At 39.5% G+C, this 20,321-nt stretch overlaps 1 non-coding gene across 1 annotated transcript; it reads left to right on the forward strand.

Annotated features, from left to right (window-relative positions):
- The first annotated feature begins 4,120 nt into the window (after positions 1-4,120).
- Positions 4,121-4,227, forward strand: LOC141640082 (small nucleolar RNA R71). The gene has a single exon (XR_012542828.1). It is a non-coding gene; the product is annotated as a small nucleolar RNA R71 (small nucleolar RNA).
- The last annotated feature ends 16,094 nt before the right edge of the window (positions 4,228-20,321 follow it).

Genomic DNA, 20,321 nt, shown 5'->3' on the forward strand with positions numbered 1-20,321 from the left:
GAATCATAATATGCATATCAATAAGATGGCCACCTTCTTTTGCTTTGTACTTCTTATCCTTATTGAAATTAGGATCAAAGTGCTTAGCTAGGACCGTGACTAGGCCGCCATTGACAATAACGGTCGTGCCCTTCTTCCCACTAACAACATTAAGCCATCTTTCTACCAGGAGCCTCAAAGAATTGTAAGGCTTGGTGTGAATTCTTCCGATATTCAAAGCCGATTCAAGGAGAATAAAATCGAGTCTTGTGAAATGATTGGTGTCTTTCCTAGCAATTATGGTATTTCCCACAACCTTGTGCCATACTCTTATGCCCGGATGATGGACCAAAAGAGCACGACATGCATGAAAATCCTCAAATTTCTTCCCGGAGATTGCCTCCCAAAGAGGTTCGGGGTCATACTTTCCATAACTCTTGAAATAACTTTCCTCATCACTAAGACCCAAAATTTCACCCAATTCCTTAAAGGTAATGCGTCTACTAACATTAGCTAGACGAAACTCGATATTTTCCCTATTCTCAACTTTGGTGACTTTCAAGGAACTTAAAAATTCCAAGACAAGGGAGGGGTATGTCAATTCCTTTGTTTCAAACAATTTCTTCAACCCCATGGCTTTGAAAAAGGCTTTTGTTTGTTCAAGAACACCCAATTTTTCCAAGGCATCTTCACATATGAATTTGGTGGATTGAATAGATTTCATAGCAAACTTGACAAAGGTATTTCTATGGGTATCGGAAATAAAAGTTACCTCCGGATAATGCAAGAGTTGATTAATTACCGGAGTAGAGGATGTTGATGGTCCCATAGAAGGTTGTTGTTGTTGTTGCACTTCCAAGTTTGGTGTTGCCACCACCATAGCCAAAGCTTTCTTTGTTTGAAGAGCCTTTTGCCTTTGTGAGAGAGCCTTAGCCTTTGGTGCCTTTGTTGCCTTTGTTGGTCCCTTAGTCCTTGCCATTGATTAACTAACCAAGAAAAGAATGAAAAATCTTCACTTTGTAGTATGCCCAAATCGATTTGAAGGTGAAAGGCTTTGCCTTTATGAAAACAAAAATCGACTCAAAGGTTGAAGATTTTGTTCTTGGTTTTGGTTTTTGTTGAAGAAGGAGTGATTAATTTGTTGTTGGAAGGGTGGTTTGATTTGTTTTTGTTGAATGTTGTTGAGGGTTTTTGTTTTTATGATGGAGGGGATGAGGGTTTTGATGTTGTGGGTAGTGTTTATGAATGAATGAATGAATGAATGAAGGTGGGAGGGGTTATAAAGAGGCCGAAATTTTCAAAACTGCAGGGGCAATCCGTGCGGATTAGGCTCAATCCGTGCGGATTCTGCTTCTTCAATCTTTGCAAAAGCTCGCCTAAAGACGGGCGGATTTGGTACAATCCGCTCGGATTTGCTGAACACGGGACGAGCGGATTTCTTCAAAGACGGACGGATTTCAGTCCAGAGATTTTTTCTTGTTTTCTTCAGCTGCAAAGACGGGCGTCTTTTTTACAAGACGGCCGGATTCTTCAAGACGGGCGGATTTTTTGGAATCCGCTCGGATTCTTTGACAGTCAAGAAAATTCCAAAATTCAGCTCAGTTCAAGACGGGCGTCTTTTCTACAGGACGCTCGGATTGCATAAGACGGGCGGATTTCTGGAAATCCGCTCGGATTCTTCCTGTGTACACGGATTCAGTTCCATCCGTGCACAGCGCATTCCCTTTTTCATTCCTCCATTCTTTCTTTCAAGGCTTGTGTTCTTCATTGTGGGGGCATTACTAAGGCATGGATAGCCTAGGCAATTGCCATCCCCACACTAAGGTAAAGCACTACACATCAATTGAAGTTGTTAGTCCCTCCCTCACTTCTCTCTTACATGACAATTATTTTGATCAAAGTAAATAAAAATCCAAAAATGACAAAAATGCAATACAAGAATTGAAATGTAAGTTAGGGAGTTAGAAATATTTACAAGTGGTGGTTTAGGGAGGACTCCACCAAACTCTCATTCTTGATGAGATGTCAAGGGAGCATGTTCAAGGTGTTGTTGATGTTGCTCAACACCTTGAAGAAGTAATCAAAAGCTTGTTCATTATTATGGTAGAGGTCCTCAATAGACCGTGGCCCTTGTTGTTGATCATGATCGATGGCATGCCCAATGTAGGGATTAAAAATCCCTTCAAATTCGTCGTCCGAAAGACCACAAACTTCATTGAGTTGATCATTGAAAATCTCTTGCTTAGATGGAGACAACTCTCCCAATTTCTTCCCTTGGCCAATGGGGCCATCCTCTTCTTCCTTGGTTTATTTTGATGACCTTTGCAAGCTCTCCTTGTCATAATTCACTTGCTCTTTGAATGGAGCATCTTCAACTTTCTTCCATTGGAGTTCCGATTTCTTCCTTTCATCTTTTCGGCTATAATGATCAATCATGAAATACGGCTCATGCAAACGAGGAGCTCTCATAGTCTTGTCAAGATTGAAAGTTATGCTTTTATCTCCCACTTCTAGAGTGAGCTCTCCATGTTTCACATCAATCACCGCACCGGCGGTATGTAGGAAAGGTCTTCCTAGGATGATTGGAATGTTGGAATCTTCCTCCATATCAACAATGACAAAGTCCACCGGGATGAAAAACTTCCCAATTCGCACGGGGACATTTTCCCATATCCCTAACGGTGTCTTCGTCGATCTATCGGCCATTTGGAGTGTGATGTTGGTGCATTTAAGCTCTCCCATCCCCAACCTTTTACTTAACGAGTACGGCATGACACTCACACTAGCCCCTAGATCACATAAGGCTTTGTTGATCGTTGTGTCGCCAATGGTACACGGTATTGAGAAGCTTCCCGGATCCTTTAACTTTGGAGGTGAACTCCCTTGAAGTATTGCACTACTCACCTTAGTGAAGGCGATAGTCTCAAGTTTCCGGATCGACTTCTTCTTTGTGAGGATATCTTTCATGTACTTTGCATAGGCCGGAACGTGATTGATTAATTCCGTGAAAGGAATTGAGACTTCTAAATTCTTCACAATTTCCATGAACTTTCCAAGTTGATCATCAAATTTGGGCTTGGCTTGACGACTTGGAAAAGGAAGTCTAATCACAATGGGCTCCTTCTCTTTGGCCTTGTCTTCACTTTTCTTTGAACTTTCTTCTTTTGTTGATTCTCCATCTTTGGAGTTTTTCACAATTTCTTCCTTTTCACTAGCTTCCACAACTTCATCCTCAACTTGCTTCTTCGGTGCTTCATACCTTGTACCACTTCTCAAGTGAATGGCACTAACCGTTTCATGTCTAGGGGGATTACTTTGAGGTGGTAATTGCCCCTTTTGTCTTTGTGAGCTTGAAGATGCTAGTTGAGTCAATTGTGTTTCCAACATCTTGGTGTGAGCTAGAATGTTGTTGATGGTGGTTTCTTTTGCTTGGCTATCTTTTTGCATTTGGGTGAAAAATTCTTGTTGATTCTTTTGCATTTGGAGGACCGCTTTTTGAACATCAAAACCTTGGTCACTTTGGTGATTGTATGGATTTTGATTTTGGTAACCTTGGTTTTGATTGTAAAAGGGTCTTTGATTTTGGTTTCTCATGGGTGGTGGAGTGTATGTTGTTTGAGGGTTTTGAACATTTTGGCTTTTGTATGAGAGATTTGGATGGAACTTGGTGTTCTCATTGTAAAAATTGGAATAAGGGTTACCACTCTTGTAAGCTTGGAAAGCATTAACTTGTTCGGTTGTTCCCCTACACTCACTTGGGTCATGACCCAAAGTTCCACAATTCTCACATATCCCACATGGGATTGATGAGGATGCCGTCATGGCATTGACATGATGCTTCGATGATTTTGAGTTTTCCTCAAGTCTAGCCATAGCTTGTTCAAACTTCAAGTTGATTGTGTCAATGTGAGCACTAAGTTGAGCACCCAATTGAGTAACGGAGTCCACTTCATGCTTTCCTCCTCTAGTAGCCTTGCGAGGTCTACTATATTGTGAGTTATGGACCGCCATTTCCTCAATCTTGTTCCATGTTTGATTGTCATCAACTTCGGTGAACATTCCATTTGATCCCATATTGAGAATGTTCCTAGAATCTTCATATAAACCATTCCAAAATTGTTGCACCAAAAACCATTCGCTAAGTCCATGGTGAGGACATGAGCGACAAATACCTTTGAACCGCTCCCAAGCTTCATACAAAGACTCTTCATCCCTTTGCTTAAAACCCGTAATTTGAGCTCTTAGCATGTTGGTCTTTTCCGGTGGGTAGAATTTTTTGTAGAAAGCTAGAGCCAACTTCTTCCAAGAATCTATTCCAAGGGTGGCCTTATCAAGGCCCTTCAACCATTGCTTTGCGGTGCCGATTAAGGAAAAAGGAAATAAGACCCAACTAATTTGGTCTTGAGTCACGCCCGTTTGAGAGATAGCATCACAATAATCGCAAAAGGTTTCCATATGAGAATGAGGATCCTCACTAGGCATTCCCCCGAATTGGCTCCTCTCAACTAGTTGGATGAAGGCGGACTTGGCAATAAAATTTCCGGTGAGATGTTGCGGTGTAGGAGTACCATTTGGTAGATTATCCTTGGTGGGTACGGAGTGTGACGAGAATTTTGGCATTGTAGGTGGATTTTGTGGGGTATTGTGTAATGGGTTTTCTTCTCCTTCTATTGCGAAAGGATTGACAAACTCACTAGTGGGTTGAACAACTTCACCAACACCTCTCAAATTCCTCCTAACAAGTCTCCTATTGTTCGTCAAGGTTCTTTCGATTTCACGGTCAAAAGGTAACAATTCACTTTGTAACCTTCTAGACATGCAAAATATCAAACAACTCAAAAACAATTAGAACAAACCTTGAGGAGTTTTACTTCCTCAAGGTGAAGAAAGACACAACTAATAACAAAAAGGAAATCTAAATCAAACAAACACCGTCCCCGGCAACGGCGCCATTTTTGATCGGTCCGTTTTGTATTCACAAATCAATAGATGTGGTCGTTGGTCACGGTCGAATCAAAACACAATTTATAGCTTAACAAGCAACTCTACAATTAGTAAAGAGGCAAGTAAAGGTCGGATCCCAAGGGACGGGAGTTGAAATGAGATTTCTATTGTAACTAGCGGTGTCTAAGGGGTGTCACAAATTGGGTTGATGTAGAAGGTTACTAAACTAGAATAACAATGAAAATAAACAAGCAAGATGAATAAAGAGGGGTGTAAACAATTGATTAAAGGCACTAGGGTGTCATGGGATCATAGGGGAATCATGGGATATGATCATACAAACATGTTCTCAAATTATAAGCAAGCAATTATTGTTGTGATGGATTGAGTTGGGTTATATCTTACAATCCTAGGAAAGTTTGGGTCCCGGAGCCGAATCGATTAGATTGTACAACACCTACAAGTCGACTTAATCTTCCCTACTCAACAACATGCATGGTCTAATGAGACTCGAGTTGGGTTATGTCTTACAAGTCTCATTGAAAAGATAGGAGATGATAGTAAATGCAAGGATTCATAGGCTTAGCATTTCATCAAATATAACATGTGCATGAGTTGAGATCAAAACAAGCAAGCAAATAAAACATGAAAGCATATTAATTTAAGCATGAATCATTCCCCATGTTGGTTTCCCCTAATTACCCATTAACCCTAGCTAAGAGACTACTCACTCATTATCATGTTGATCATGCTAGCAAGGTTGTCAATCATACCAACAATATGAAACATGATGAATAAATGAAAGTAATTAACAATAATTAAAAAGGGATTAAGAGATTATACCTACTAATGATTCCAATAATAAAGCAAGAATAATAGAAGTACTTGAATGCTAGATTGAGAGGTTGTCAATCTCCCAATAATAACCCAAATAATCTTTAATTACCCAAAATAAAGGATGAACAAGAGAGAGATTAAAGAAATAAAACTTGGATTAAAACTTGATTAATACTTGATTACAATATTAAAGAGAGATTTGATTGATATTAACTACACTAATTATTGATAAGAAGAACATGCTCCTCTAATTAGCCTAATGGGGTATTTATAGTGAAAATTAGGGAGGATGCATTAGGGTTAACTAAGGGCTAAACTAGTAATTACACTTTTTAAGTTGAGCAAGGAGGACCCGGTATTTTCTGAGAGAAGGGCTTCTCTTTTCGTAGCTTGAAGAAGGCAAACCGTGCTGTGAAGGAATCCGGGCGGATTAAGGTCGGGACGGCCGGATTTGGGCGATGGAATCCGAGCGGATTCTGGCGAATCCGGGCGGATTGCTGAGGGTGAATCTGAGCGGATTCTGGTAAGGGACGCTCGGATTGTGCAGGGGCTGGACGGGTGGATTGTTGACAATCCGTCAGTCAGCGTGGTAACCTCTTCTTTTCTTCCCTTTTCTTCATAAATTCCTTGGGGACTCAAGGATCTTTCCTCAACATTGCTCTTCTACTATGATATGTACAAAGGCCTTCTAATCTTGTCTCCCCTTGATGCTTGGTCATTGAATTCGATCAATTTAGTCTTGTTTTGCCATGAAAATGCAAGATTCTTACTCCTTTCCTACCAAGGGATCAAAATCTCAAAGAATATGCAAAACAAAGAACTAAAGATAAGAAATGATCCAAATAAGCACTAAAAAGCATGGAAACAAGGCTAATTCGAGGGGCTAAATATGCGCCAATTATGGTCACATCACAACTGGTCCACACATATCGGTAATGATTGGCTGACTAGAGTTTGACATTACTGTCGTGCGACGGTGGTGATCAGTTGATCCCCTTAGGTCATACTTAAAGGGTAACACTCTTAATTGAATATTTAATTGGTCGTATGACGATACAAGTCAATTAAATTGCTTAAAATTGACGGACGATTTCGGGAGTAATATTTACGTGTCTCGGTGTAATTTGATTAAATTAGACACGGTCTAAGTAATCGAATTATTTTATTGCTTAGATGAAATTATTGTTTACGGAAACAATTGAACTGAATGAATAATTTATTATAAATACAAGATATTGTAACTTATAATTCGTAAAGTGTTTTTGTACAAGTAATTGTGAATTACTAAGTCGATTTTGTACATGACATATTTTATCAGTATGTTGATTTTTAATATGTTAAAAATACATAACAAATTCACATGTCAAGTAACATGTCACATATGTCACATTTTGACAAATGAAAAAATAAAATGGATTCTCCATTTTATGAATGTACCGAAAATAAGAGTGGGAGTATATAGTTTATATTGTGTTGTTTATATTTAAATGGAGACACAATCATAACCCTAGGTTGTAGGCATGCAAGGCTAAACATCTTTAGAAGAACAAACCTATAACTAGGGTTGCATGCCTAGTCTCTTGTGGAGAGAAAAAATGAAAAATATTGGGCAACCTACCCAAGGCCTTTTTTCGGCCAAAACAAAAGAAAAGAGAAGGAGTTTTCTCTTTGATGATTATTCATTCAAAAATCTATAATTTCTAGAGTAAGAAAGATATAGACAAAAACTCTCTACTATTTGTGAAAATCCTAGAGAAATAAAACTCACTAATCTCTTCTCCTCTTAACCGAAATAGAGGACAACAAATTGATAGTTTGTGTCAAAATTTTAAGTAAGACTAATCCTAATACTAGATCATATTATTTTAGTCTTTAAGAGGTTTCCTTGGGTATATGCTGTTGGGAGAGATTCTAAACTTGAATCTTGTTCATCCATTGTTGGAAAGCTCAAGAACTAACAAGAAGGAGATCTTGTTGGTGCCCATAAAACCGAAATCATATAGTAAGAACAATGATTTCTTCTCTTATCTTATTTAAGTTTGCATGCATAAGATTTGTATTTATTTTATGACTAAATAATTTCTCACATATATGAATATGTTAAATTAATGAGATTAATATTTTCTAACAGAAAGAACCTGACGAAGTTGAAACACGAGCTGACGATAAAAGCAAAAAGAACGAAAAAGTTGAACCTGCAGAAGTTCCTCGATCGATTCAGCCCAGGCTCGATCCAGGAACCAGTGTGCTCGATCGAGTGACATCAAGGCTCGATCGAGGCACCCCCTTGACAGACGACGGTGTTTCCAAACTTGATTCTAAGGTCAAGCAAGCTGAGCCCATTACTATTGCACTACCTTTTCCTTATCGGCAACAAAAATCTAAGCTGGACAAGTAGTTTGGTAAGTTTATAGAGGTCGTGAAGAATTTACAGGTAAGTGTTCCCTTCACTGAATTAATTACTCAAGTGCCGGCTTATGCAAAGTTTAGAAGGAGATATTGACAAGGAAGAGATCCTTTGATGCGGTGGAAACTATTGCTTACACTCAGAAGTGCAGTGCCATGTTGCCAATTAATTCACCACCTAAATTAAAGGACCCAGAAAGTTTTTCTATCCCTTTTCATATTGGTCATCTTGCTATTAGTAAAGCTCTTTGTGATTTAGGAGCTAACGTCAGCGTCATGCCTTATTCTATTTGAAAGAAATTAAATATGGGTCAGTTGACGGTTACTACTATGACACTATAGATGGCCAATTGATCTGTTAAACACCCACTATGGGTGTTAGAAGATGTTCCCGTTCGTATTGGGAAATTTTTCATCCCCGTTGATTTCGTTGTCTTGGACATGGCTGAGGACAACCTAATCCCTATTATTTTGGGCAGACCGTTCCTTCACACTGCGGGGGCGGTTATTGATGTTAGGCAAGGGAGATTGACTCTAGTTGTGGGGGATGATACTATTGTATTTAACTTGGAAAAAGCATTAAAACATCCCATGATAGAAGAAACTTGTCATAGTATAGACGTTGTTGATTTTACTATTGATGAGTGTCTTCCTATGTGCTTGGACAATGATCCTCTGGAGATTGCCCTGGTTTCAGATTCAGCTGATCAGACGGGTTCATAGAGTCCAGAAGTTTATGCGATTGAGAGGCTTCTAACTGGAGAGGAATGCCCCCATCAAAAGATATATAGTTTGGGTATCGCACCTAAGGTAACTGAGGTAAAGAAACCTGAACTAAAGCCCCTTCCCTCTCAGCTTAAATACAAGTTTCTTGATGACTATTAAATGAACCCCGTGATTGTCAATGGGAGCCCAACTGAAGGTCAACTATCTACTTTGTTGTCTGTTTTAAGAACTCATAAAAAGGCCATTGGGTATAGCATTGATGATTTGAAAGGTATTAGTCCTGATTTTTGTATCACCACATTCACTTAGAAGAAGGTCACAAGCCTAGTGCACAAGGTCAGAGACGCCTAAATCCTCCAATGCAGGAGGTGGTAAGAAAAGAGGTACATAAATTACTTGATGCTGGCATTATTTTCTCTATATCTGATTCTAAATGGGTCAGTCTTGTCCAAGTTGTACCTAAGAAGGGAGGTACTACCGTAGTAAAGAATGATAAGAATGAGCTGATTGCTACTAAACTTGTTACAGGGTGGAGGATGTGCATTGACTATAGGAAGTTGAACACCGCTACTAAGAAAGACCACTTCCCACTTCCTTAAATTGACCAAATGTTAGAGAGACTAGCATGTCATAGTTATTTCTGTTACCAAGATGGCTACTCCGGTTTCTTTCAGATACCCATTCATCCTGACGATCAGGAAAAGACCACTTTCACATGCCCATATGGTGTATTTGCTTATAATTGGTTGCCCTTTGGTTTATGTAACGCTCCTGCTACTTTTAAGCATTGTATGATGGCCATATTTTCTGACTATATAGACTCTATCATGGAAGTCTTTATGGATGATTTCAGTGTGTATGGTACTGATTTCGATGTTTTCTTGAAAAACTTGACTAAAGTTTTGCCGCGCTGTGAGGAGAGCAACCTTGTTCTCAACTGGGAGAAGTACCACTTCATGGTCACTGAAGGGGTGGTACTCGGTCACTTGGTTTCAGGTAAGGGTATTCAAGTGGACAAAGCTAAGGTTGAGGTAATTGAGCAACTCCCGTACCCGGTTAATGTTAAAGTGTGCGTAGTTTTCTTGGTGATGCAGGGTTCTATCGCCGCTTTATTAAGGAATTCTCTAAAATTGATCAACCTCTAACTCAGCTACTTCATAAAGATACACCTTTTGTGTTTACTGATGAGTGTGTGAAGTCCTTTGATAGGATCAAACAAGCTCTTATCTCAGCTCCCATAATCCGATCTCCAGATTAGAGCCTTCCTTTTGAGATTATGTGCGACGCCAGTGACTATGCAGTTGGAGCTGTTTTGGGGCAGCGAAGAGATAAGGTGTTACATGCCACCTACTATACGAGTAAGACTCTTGATGATGTGCAGATCAACTATGCTTCTAAGGAGAAGGAGCTTCTTGCAGTTGTCTATTCTTTAGACAAATTTAGAGCTTATCTTGTTGGTTCTAAAGTTATTGTTCACACTGACCATGAAGCTTTAAAATATCTTTTGACTAAACAAGAGGCTAAGCCACGACTTATTAGATGGATTTTGTTGTTACAAGAATTCGATTTAGAAATTCGTGATAAGTCTGGTGCTGAGAATGTTGTTGCAGATCATTTGTCTAGGCTAAGACTTGCAGAAAGAGAGATTTTGCCCATTGATGACTCTTTTCCAGATGACCATCTTCTAGTTGTAGCTGCAAATACTCCATGGTTTGCAGATTATCCCAATTACTTGGTAGGAGGTATGCTTCCTCTTGATTTATCCTATCAGCGGAAGAAGAGATTTATGCATGATGTGAAGCGGTATTTCTGGGACGATCCATACTTGTTCCGGGAGTGCGCAGACGGTATCTATAGACGATGTATTCCAGAGTGTGAGGTTCATGCCATCCTTTCTCATTGTCACTCTTCTTCGTATGGTGGTCATCATGGTCCTTCTAGGACGTTTGCTAAGGTAATGCAATCAGGTTTTTATTGGCCTACTATCTTAAAAGATGCTACTACTTTTGTTCGTTCTTGTGATGCGTGTCAAAGAACGGGCAATATCTCGCAAAAGCATGAGATGCCTCAAACTGGAATCTCAGAGGTGGAGATTTTTGATGTTTGGGGCATTGATTACCAAGGGCCATTCCCTACTTCTCATGGGAATCAATATATATTAGTAGCTATATATTATATTTCTAAATGGGTGGAGGCAATTGCCACTCCCACTTGTGATGCTAAATCTGTTGTTAAGATGTTTCAGAAAATTATCTTTCCACGATTTGGAGTGCCTCGGGCGGTGATTAGTGATGGAGGAAAGCATTTCAATGAGGGTCATCTCACTTCTTTATTGAAGAAATATGGCGTTACACACCGTAGAGGATTGGCTTACCATCCTCAAACCAGTGGACAAGTGGAGTTTTCCAACAGAGAACTGAAACGGATCTTAGAGAAGGTAGTAATCAAGAACAGAAAGGATTGGAGTCGGAAGCTAGATGACACCTTGTGGGCTTACCGTACTGCATTCAAGACGCCGATTGGAGCATCGCCTTACCGTCTAGTCTATGGCAAATCTTTCCATTTACCTGTGGAGCTTGAGTACAAGGCTATGTTGGCCTTAAAGGAGCTGAATATGGATCCCTCACTGGCGGGTGAGAAACGACTGATGCAGTTAAATGAGCTCGATGAATTTCGACTGTATGCCTATGATAATGCTCAAGTGTACAAGGAGCGAACGAAGAAGTGGCATGACAAGCATATTTTGCAAAGGGAATTTCATGTCGGTGAGAAAGTTCTATTATTTAACTCTCGTTTGCGTTTTTTTCCAGGTAAGCTGAGGAGTAGATAGTCTGGACTGTTCACTCTTGCTGATGTGAACAAATTTGGGTCAGTTACACGGCAATCTGACAAAGGAGAGACCTTCAAAGTGAATGGGCAACGATTGAAAATCTACTATGAAGGAGCTCATGTTGGAGTAATAGAGGTCGTTGACCTCTTTGCCGTTGATTCTTCTTACTGATGAGGAATTACGGTCGTGCAGGACCGCAAAAACCAGTGCTACCGAGAGGCAGCTCGGACATTGTAATATATTATTTTGTAAATTAGGATTTAAATTTAATTATCGCATTTACATTTACGTCTTTCATTGAATTTTGAGAGATGAGAGGAGAGGGTCTTATGCTGTTTTCAAGTGTTTTTATGCAGGCTTTGACGGTATTTGCAGCTAAGAATCACAAACGACGAAAAAGGAAGCCACCTGCAGGATCCTCGATCGAGTCAGCCCAAGCTCGATCGAGGCACCAACCCCCTCGATCGAGTGCCCCCAGGGCTCGATCGAGGCACCAACTAGGGAACTAAAATCCCTTAAAACGAAAGTTGGCATGTGCTGAATTTGGTTCCTCGATCTAGTCACCTCAGGCTCGATCGAGGCACCAGTGTGAACCGGGTTCCGCGTTTTTAACCAGCAGGTTTTCTCTATTATTTGTTTCTAATTCTTCCTAATATTTCCCATACTCCGTCACTTTGTTTGCCCTTTTTGAATGCTATCTCCTCTTTCTCTCTTAATTCAACATCACTCATCATCAAATCACACATAAAACTTGTGTTTATTTGCATATTAAGTGATTACATCAATCAATTGTGCTTACTTTTGCATTTTCATTGCTCAAATTGACAAGGTAAGTCCTGTTATGCCCTTTAATTGTTCCGTAAAATCGAAATTTCTTGCCTAAATTTTGAGTTTATTGCTTTTAATCTTCCATTGCTCATATACAATAGCTATTTCCTTGCTCTTTTGCCCTTTATTTGTTGAATTAAATGCCTAATTTGCTAAATTGGGAATTAGGATTCTTCAAAATCCGGGTTGAATTTATACATTAAATTGTTATGTCGACTAGTGGGCAAGGCAATAAGAGGCCACGGGAGAGGCGCGCTCCCGTTCGTCAGCCGGAGGTGGTTGAGTCTTCCGAGGAGGAGGAGGATTTATCAACGTTTTACGACTTTCCTTTTATTGAGTTCCGTGACAAAGAGCAACGGGATAGGTTCGAGTTCTTGATGACTAAAACCATGAATGCCACTAGGTTTGTGGATCGGAAAATATTGCGAACCTTCAAGATTGATGACATTATGTTGGGTATGTTTGTTGAAATTGGATTGCAGGGTCTTTTTCTACTACACGAGTTATCATATCGTGCCTTGACCCTCGAGTTTTTGAGTTCATATGCTTACTTCCCTAGTGACCATCTTATTCGGTTTAGATTGCTTAATGTAGAACGGTCTTTGACTTTCGACCGTCTTTCCGAAATTCTGGGGATTGATAAGAATTCTGATGGGGATTTGTATAATGGTAGTGGGATGTCTGCGATCCGATATTTCCCTTTAGTTACTAGCTATGCGGATGCAGACATTAGTAGTATGTCTTTGTTGGATGTTCAACATGTTTGTCTTTGGCTTTTCCAACGATATTTGAGTTATTTGCTTTACGGGAGGCATGACAAGAGCAAGGCCTCTTCCTTAGAGGTCTTGATTTTAGCTAGTCAGCTGAACCCATTTCAGGAGAGGAGCTTTGAGTTTTCTCCTCCTGCTCTTGTTTGCCAAGCTTTTGACCGTATGATTGGGAAACATGGTGATTTAGACTGTGGTGCCATCATTACTAGGATTGCTCGGGTTGTATGTGATTTTGAGGGGGATGACCCCGATGAGCCTATGGATGACCATGAGCCCTTAGCTGATGACGACCACCTGCGCTACGATATCTCCTACATTGACATTAGGAACGGGAAGGATCATTTTTGGAAGGTCCGGGGTCATTCTTACATGCTTTTGCCTTCTGACCGTTTGCCGATTGTGGATCCTCTTGAGGAGAGTACAGCTACGGAGAGACCCCGACATGTCACTTATTTGATCCCACATGACCTTTTGGTTACTTTTCCCAGTTCTAGCACTACTACTACTATTGGTGGGCGTCGGAGACGTCGTCAGCCTACCACCCACTTACCTGGTTCCTACCAGCCCACTCCTCCTCCTCCACCTCCTACAGCCTTTCTTACCCAGGGTTATCACTTTGATCCAGTCCTTGCGAGAGAGGTGAGGATTTATGAGGGTATTAACACCTCATTGACTGAGCGGCGTATGTTGGAGCAGATGAAGGCTTTGACTCTTGCTGCAGGGGACAGTACACGGGCACTTCTCCTAGCTACTACACCACACCTGGTGATGTTAGCCGTGTTTTCCACCTTTATGGTGTGACCCCTACTGAGTTTGGGCAGGTTAGTACTGATTATGGTGCTTTGGGTCAGCCTTTTTAAACTCATGTTCGACCTCACCAGCCCACTAGTGTCTTTCCAGAAGATGCGGGTGTTCCTTTGTCGCAGCGTGGGCAGTTTGGTCAGTTTGGGGCTTCTACTTCTGCTGCAGCAGCTTTTCCAGGAGGTGGCCATTCTAGAGGCCTTGGTAGACGAGCCGACCGTTCTAGAGGCCGTGGGACACCTGTTATTGACCCTGAGCTGTTGGCTATGTATGCCGAGATTGATGGCTTTGATGAAGCCAACCTTGATGATGATGATGATGATGATGGAGCTCTCTAGTGACAGCTGGTCGCTACATCCCTCACTTTCCAGCTGGTTTGGGGGAGGCTTTTGCATTATAGCTGGTACTATCTTTCTTGTTTTTGTTTTTATTGTATTTCTTATTTTCCCTCTTCCCTTTGTTAGTAGTGTCCCGTAGGTTGCTGGGTTTCTGTGTGATTGCTATGTTGTAGGCGTCACAATGAGGACACTGTGACATTTAGGTTTGGGGCAGGGTATTTATTTCTGTTGTGTGTTTATTTTATTGTTGTGTGTTAAAAAAACCAAAAATATTGAAAAATTTATAAAATACAAAAACATGTTTTTATTTATTTTGAGTCGAGTCTTGGTGAATTGTTTAACAAGGATGATAATTTGCTTTGTCTTTGCATTTGAATCCCATTGAGTTGTCCATGTACAGTGTTTTTGTAATACTTCGTAGTATGATAATAATTTATGATAATAAATTATGTAATTTAAATAATTAATAATGGGATTTCTAATAATAATTGCAAATAAGACGTTAATTAAATAATAAAGTAAGTAAGCGAGTCGGAATGAGACTTAAAAGCTAATTGAGCCTTAGACCGTGTGATGTAAATAATTGGGCTGATTATATTAAGGCCTAATATGAGTAGTAGTCGAGATTTGAATCGGGATTTAATAATAAAATAATAAGTATAATAATAATATGGTAATTTCTAATAATAATTAGAAACGGGCAATAGTTTCCTAATTGACATCATATACTCTTTAATTCTAGACTATAAATACTATGATAGCTAAAACAAAATTCATAAAAATAAAAGAAGGAGTTTAAGAGACGGAAAGAGCGAATAAAGGATAAAAGGTAAGATCATCTGAACTAATGTTTATATTGTCTTAATAATTTATGTTAACGTTTGTACACCGTATAGACCACCATGATCAGTACCGTTGATCTTAGTAGCTACCTTTGACCAGTTTGATTCTCTTAAGACTGTTTGTGACCGTCGTTGACCACCATGGGTGGCGGATTGGGCGTCTAAAAGGGGGAGGTCGTGAACCTTAAGACGGAGATTGTAGCTTGCTTGGTTGTCGTATGCACACGGGATCTGAGTGGCTGGTTAGTTCGGCTATGTGAGGTCCTCATGGTGGTGATGGGGTGGTTTCAGGTGGTGGTTGGTACGGTGGGTGCCGGATGGTGGTGATAGTAGCGTGTTTGTGAAATATATGGGTTTTTCGTCGTTTCTAGGTGGTCGTGAGGTGTCGTGATAGGCCATGGATAGGGGTAGGACCACCGTGGGTCAAGGGAGACCACAATGGTGGCCACTGGTGGTGAGAGGAGGTGAGTACGTGTTTGTTTCGGGTTTAAGGGGGTTGGTTAGGGCGTGTTTATTTAGGTTTGTAGGGGCGGTTTGAGTGGTGGTTAGAAGTTGTTGGGAAGCGTCGTGGACAGGCTATTGGTTTATGGGTTGGGTGGTGTCAATGGTGTCCAATGGTGGTGCGTGTGGTGGTTGTAGCTAGTAGGAAGTCGTGTGTGCTGCTGGGTTCAGTTAGGGCATGGCTATGGCAGTGGTGTAGTGTGGTGCTGCCAGTGATAGGGGCGGTTATGTTGCAGGTGGTGGTAGTAGTAGTGGCGGATGTTCGTGGTGGTTGTGATTAGTAGTGTAAACCGCGAGTTGTTAAGTTGCGTCGGTTTCGTATTTTTTCATGCGAGGTTAGGGCAAGTATTTAAGGTGGGCTCGGGTGGAGGCTGATCGGAGTTAGTTGGGCTGGTTGTACCGTGGCAGGTAGGGTGAGTGTGGTGGCTAGCTTGGTGGTAGCTGGGAAGTGATTAGGAGTCCGAATTTTGGAGTTGTGGCTGTGTGTTGGTCGTGTAAAAAAACGGGTATTGTTGGGGATGTTAGTCGTGGGTTTTAGTTGGGGTTTGGGTTGAATAAATTAATTATAATAACCACGTATTATTTACTAATTAGTTTAATTAGTTAATTAATTTAATTATAATTTAATTAGTGTAATTGTTGAGTAAGTTAGTAATTGTATATTATTATTATTATTTAGGTGACGGATTTGTGAAACGGATTTGCTGAAGGATATTTTTTGTTAAATTCGTAATTGGAGTATTGCTGAAAAGGTAGGATAATCTACTCAACTATATCTGGTTTGCGTGTTTAATACGTGAATGTATTGAAAAGGATGATTGGTGTATGATTGCTTAATTAGTTAAGCTAATTGAGTAATTAACTTTGTTACTTGTTGGAGTTCTGTATATTTTATACGATTATGTTGTGGAATGGTTTATGAGAATTGGACTGCCCCAGGCTTAGTCTCTAGTGGATAACGTGAGTGGTGATTGGACTGCCCCAGGCTTAGTCTCTGGTGGATAACGTGTTTGATTAATTGGAAGGCCCCAGGCTTAGTCTCTGGTGTATAACGTGTGTGAGTATTTGGTCTGCCCCATGCTTAGTCTCTGGTGGATAACGTGGACGGTGTTGTCGAGATGTGACATGTGAACGATTGAGATTGGAATATTGACAGTTGTGAGAGATTGGTTGTTTTAACGTATTTTATCCTACTCAACCTCGTGGTTGACAGTGTATTCGTGAACACCTGTGATGAACTATAATGGGGAGCAGATTTGCAGGTATTAAATATTAGCTGACTTGGGAGCATTGGGACGTGAGCTCGACTTGGACCATAGTTGAAGTTTAGATCACATAGAAAAATCATATCACTTCATTTATTTCCGCTGCGAATTATATTGTATTTTATATTAAGTTTTAGTTGGTTAAGTTGTAATAAATATGTAATCATTAAGTTTTAATTTATAGTACTTTGGTGAGTTGGACTTTGTTATTCACTACCTCGGGAAACCGAAGTGGTAACGCTCTCATTTACTTGGGAATGTCTAGCTAAAGGCTCCCGAATAAATGGGGGTGTTGCAAAGTGGTATCAGAGCAAAACAATTCTCAGGCCTAACTAATGAATAATAATGAACTTAAGATGTGTCTAAATAAAATGAACACCGGGTAAAAACTGTTTGGAGCCCCTCTTAGTGCGTTTAAGAAGCTAGCCTTAATTCGTACCTTGGCCCTTCAAGTTTTTAACCGGGAACCTTGAGAGAATACATGAGAGTATGGGGTAATTTAAAATGAATATAGTATATTTCTCTTAGGGATTTTGTTGTCTTGGTTGCGTATTGTTGTCATTAATGGTTGCGGTTACGGGGGCGTAACCTTATTTCACGGAGGAGGGGTGTGATATGATTTTTATTATCATTGTTGATATGGGAAAAGTATGTGGGCATGTATGTGGGGAGGAGTTAATATGATTAAACATGTGAAGTATTAATTGTTGTGTGGAATTGTGAAGAATGTGATTTTGGTTGATTTCACATGATTTTTACCCTTAATTATTTTGGCTGCCATTTACTGTCTATTTAAAATTCTTATACGAGCTTTTTATGTCTGATATCCTTCTGAGTTAGCTTTCATATGACACTGGGCTCATATTCAAATAATATACGGTTTAGGAGAAATAAATAATTTAGTGGACAGTGGTCGGAATGTTCCTGTACAGTTGTGTTTTCGTTCACTATTTTTGTAAAATTTGCCATTTAAAAACTGCTTATCTATTTGATATAATTCCAACTCCAATGATTAAAATACTTGTATATGTTTCTAAATTGATAAGCCACGTCGCAATTTAAATTTCTGACAATTTATGGTGATTTTTACAATTTGACCTAAGTTTCTGACAAGTTCCTGTGAAATTTCTGTTTTGACCAAATAAATTGTAAAATGCATTATAAATTGACCTTATGAGTTTTTCACTTGATTCTTTTTCTCAAAATTTAGTAACTCTCTGTATTTTCTAAAAAGTATAATTTGTCGAGGTTAATTAAGTTATTATTTATTTATGATTTTTAGAAGTTATAACATGTTTTCCTAGCCTTGAAAAGTGTAAGTTTTTGTTTCTTATCTTTTGCACGTTGATAATTTAATGTTGTAAATTATATGAAGTAGATTACCATGTCTAGTGATATGCGGAATGTGTTCCTTAAGCCTATATATATGTTCACATTAATTACATCCATGTTGTAGTTAGATGTCATTATTAAGAAAAGATTAACTAAACAATTATGCGTATTTTGTTACAAATTATTATTTAGTCTGGCAATGTATTCGTTGGTAGTTAAGTTAAGTAGTTAGGTTTAATTAAATATTAGTTCGAATATCCTATATGATTGGTTTTGCCATTTAAGAAGTAAATCAGAGATTCTGTTATTCATTTAATCATTAATTGGAGTTGTGTTGGAAATAATAGTTGTCTTGTTACAAGGTGTGTTCCTTATTTTGTGACATTACAACAATGATTTGGTTGTTCCTGTTATTCCGAACTTCGAGGACGAAGTTTATTTTTAGGGGGAAGAAATGTAATACTACGAATATTTTGAGTTATTGTTGTGTTACCTTATGATAAGATTGACGTGATTGATAATCGTAAAATGCTTGATTGTGTTAGATGGTGCTTAGTTGTGAGGATGTTTATAAGTGATGTGGTGGTAGTTGTGGACGAACTTCGGGACGAAATTCATTTTAAGGGGGGAAGACTGTTATACTCCGTAGTATGATAATAATTTATGATAATAAATTATGTAATTTAAATAATTAATTAATGGGATTTCTAATAATAATTGCAAATAAGACGTTAATTAAATAATAAAGTAAGTAAGCGAGTCGGAATTAGACTTAGAAGCTAATTATGCATTGGGATGTGTGATGTAAATATTGGGCTGATTATATTAAGGCCTAATATGAGTAGTAATCGAGATTTGAATCGGGATTTAATAATAAAATAATAAGTATAATAATAATATGGTAATTTCTAATAATAATTAGAAAAGGGCAATAGTTTCCTAATTAACATCATATACTCTTTAATTCTAGACTATAAATACTATGATAGCTAAAACATAATTCATAAAAATAGAAGAAGGAGTTTAAGAGACGGAAACAGCGAATAAAGGATAAAAGGTAAGATCGTCTGAACTAATGTTTATATTGTCTTAATAATTTAAGTTAACGTTTGTACACCGTATAGACCACCATGATCAATATCGTTGATCTTAGTAGCTACCTTTGACCACCTTGATTCTCTTAAGACTGTTTGTGACCGTCGTTGACCCTCATGGGTGGCGGATTGGGCGTCTAAAAGGGGGAGGCCGTGAACCTTAAGACGGAGATTGTAGCTTGCTTGGTTGTCGTATGCACACGGTGATGTGACCATAATTAGAGCATATTTAGTCCCCGAATTAGCCTTGTTCCCATGCTTTTTAGTGCATATTTGGGTCATTTATTGTCTTTAGTTCTTTGTTTTGCATTTTCTCTGAGGTTTTGTGTCCTTGGTAGGAAAGGAGTGCAAACCATGCATTTTCATGGCAAAACGAGACTAAATTAATTGAATTCAATGACCAAGCATCAAGGAGAGACAAGATTAGAAGGCCTTTGTATATTCTATAGTAGATGGGCAATGATGAGGAAAGATCCTTGCATCCCCGAGGAAATCCCCAAGGATTTTATGAAGAAAAGGGAAGAAAAGAAGAAGAAAAGTGACTGTCCAGCCATCCGTGCGGATTGTCCTGAAGACGCCCGTCTTCCACCTTCACAATCCGCGCGTCTCCACTCCAAGACGTCCGGGCAGCAACCCCAGAAGACACCCGTCATCTCCCCAAGACGCCCGGGCAGAGACTCTCAAATCCGGCCGTTCCGTGCCTAAGTCGCACGGATTCCAAGGCAGCACAATTTCGTTTCATCAAGCTTCAAGAAAGATGCCCATCCTTCCAAAAATACCGGCGTTTCCCTAAGTAGGGAATTAAGCGTCATTTAAGCCCTTAGTTAA

Source organism: Silene latifolia, unplaced genomic scaffold (assembly GCF_048544455.1).
Source record: "Silene latifolia isolate original U9 population unplaced genomic scaffold, ASM4854445v1 scaffold_70, whole genome shotgun sequence".
Classification (NCBI taxonomy): domain Eukaryota; kingdom Viridiplantae; phylum Streptophyta; class Magnoliopsida; order Caryophyllales; family Caryophyllaceae; genus Silene; species Silene latifolia.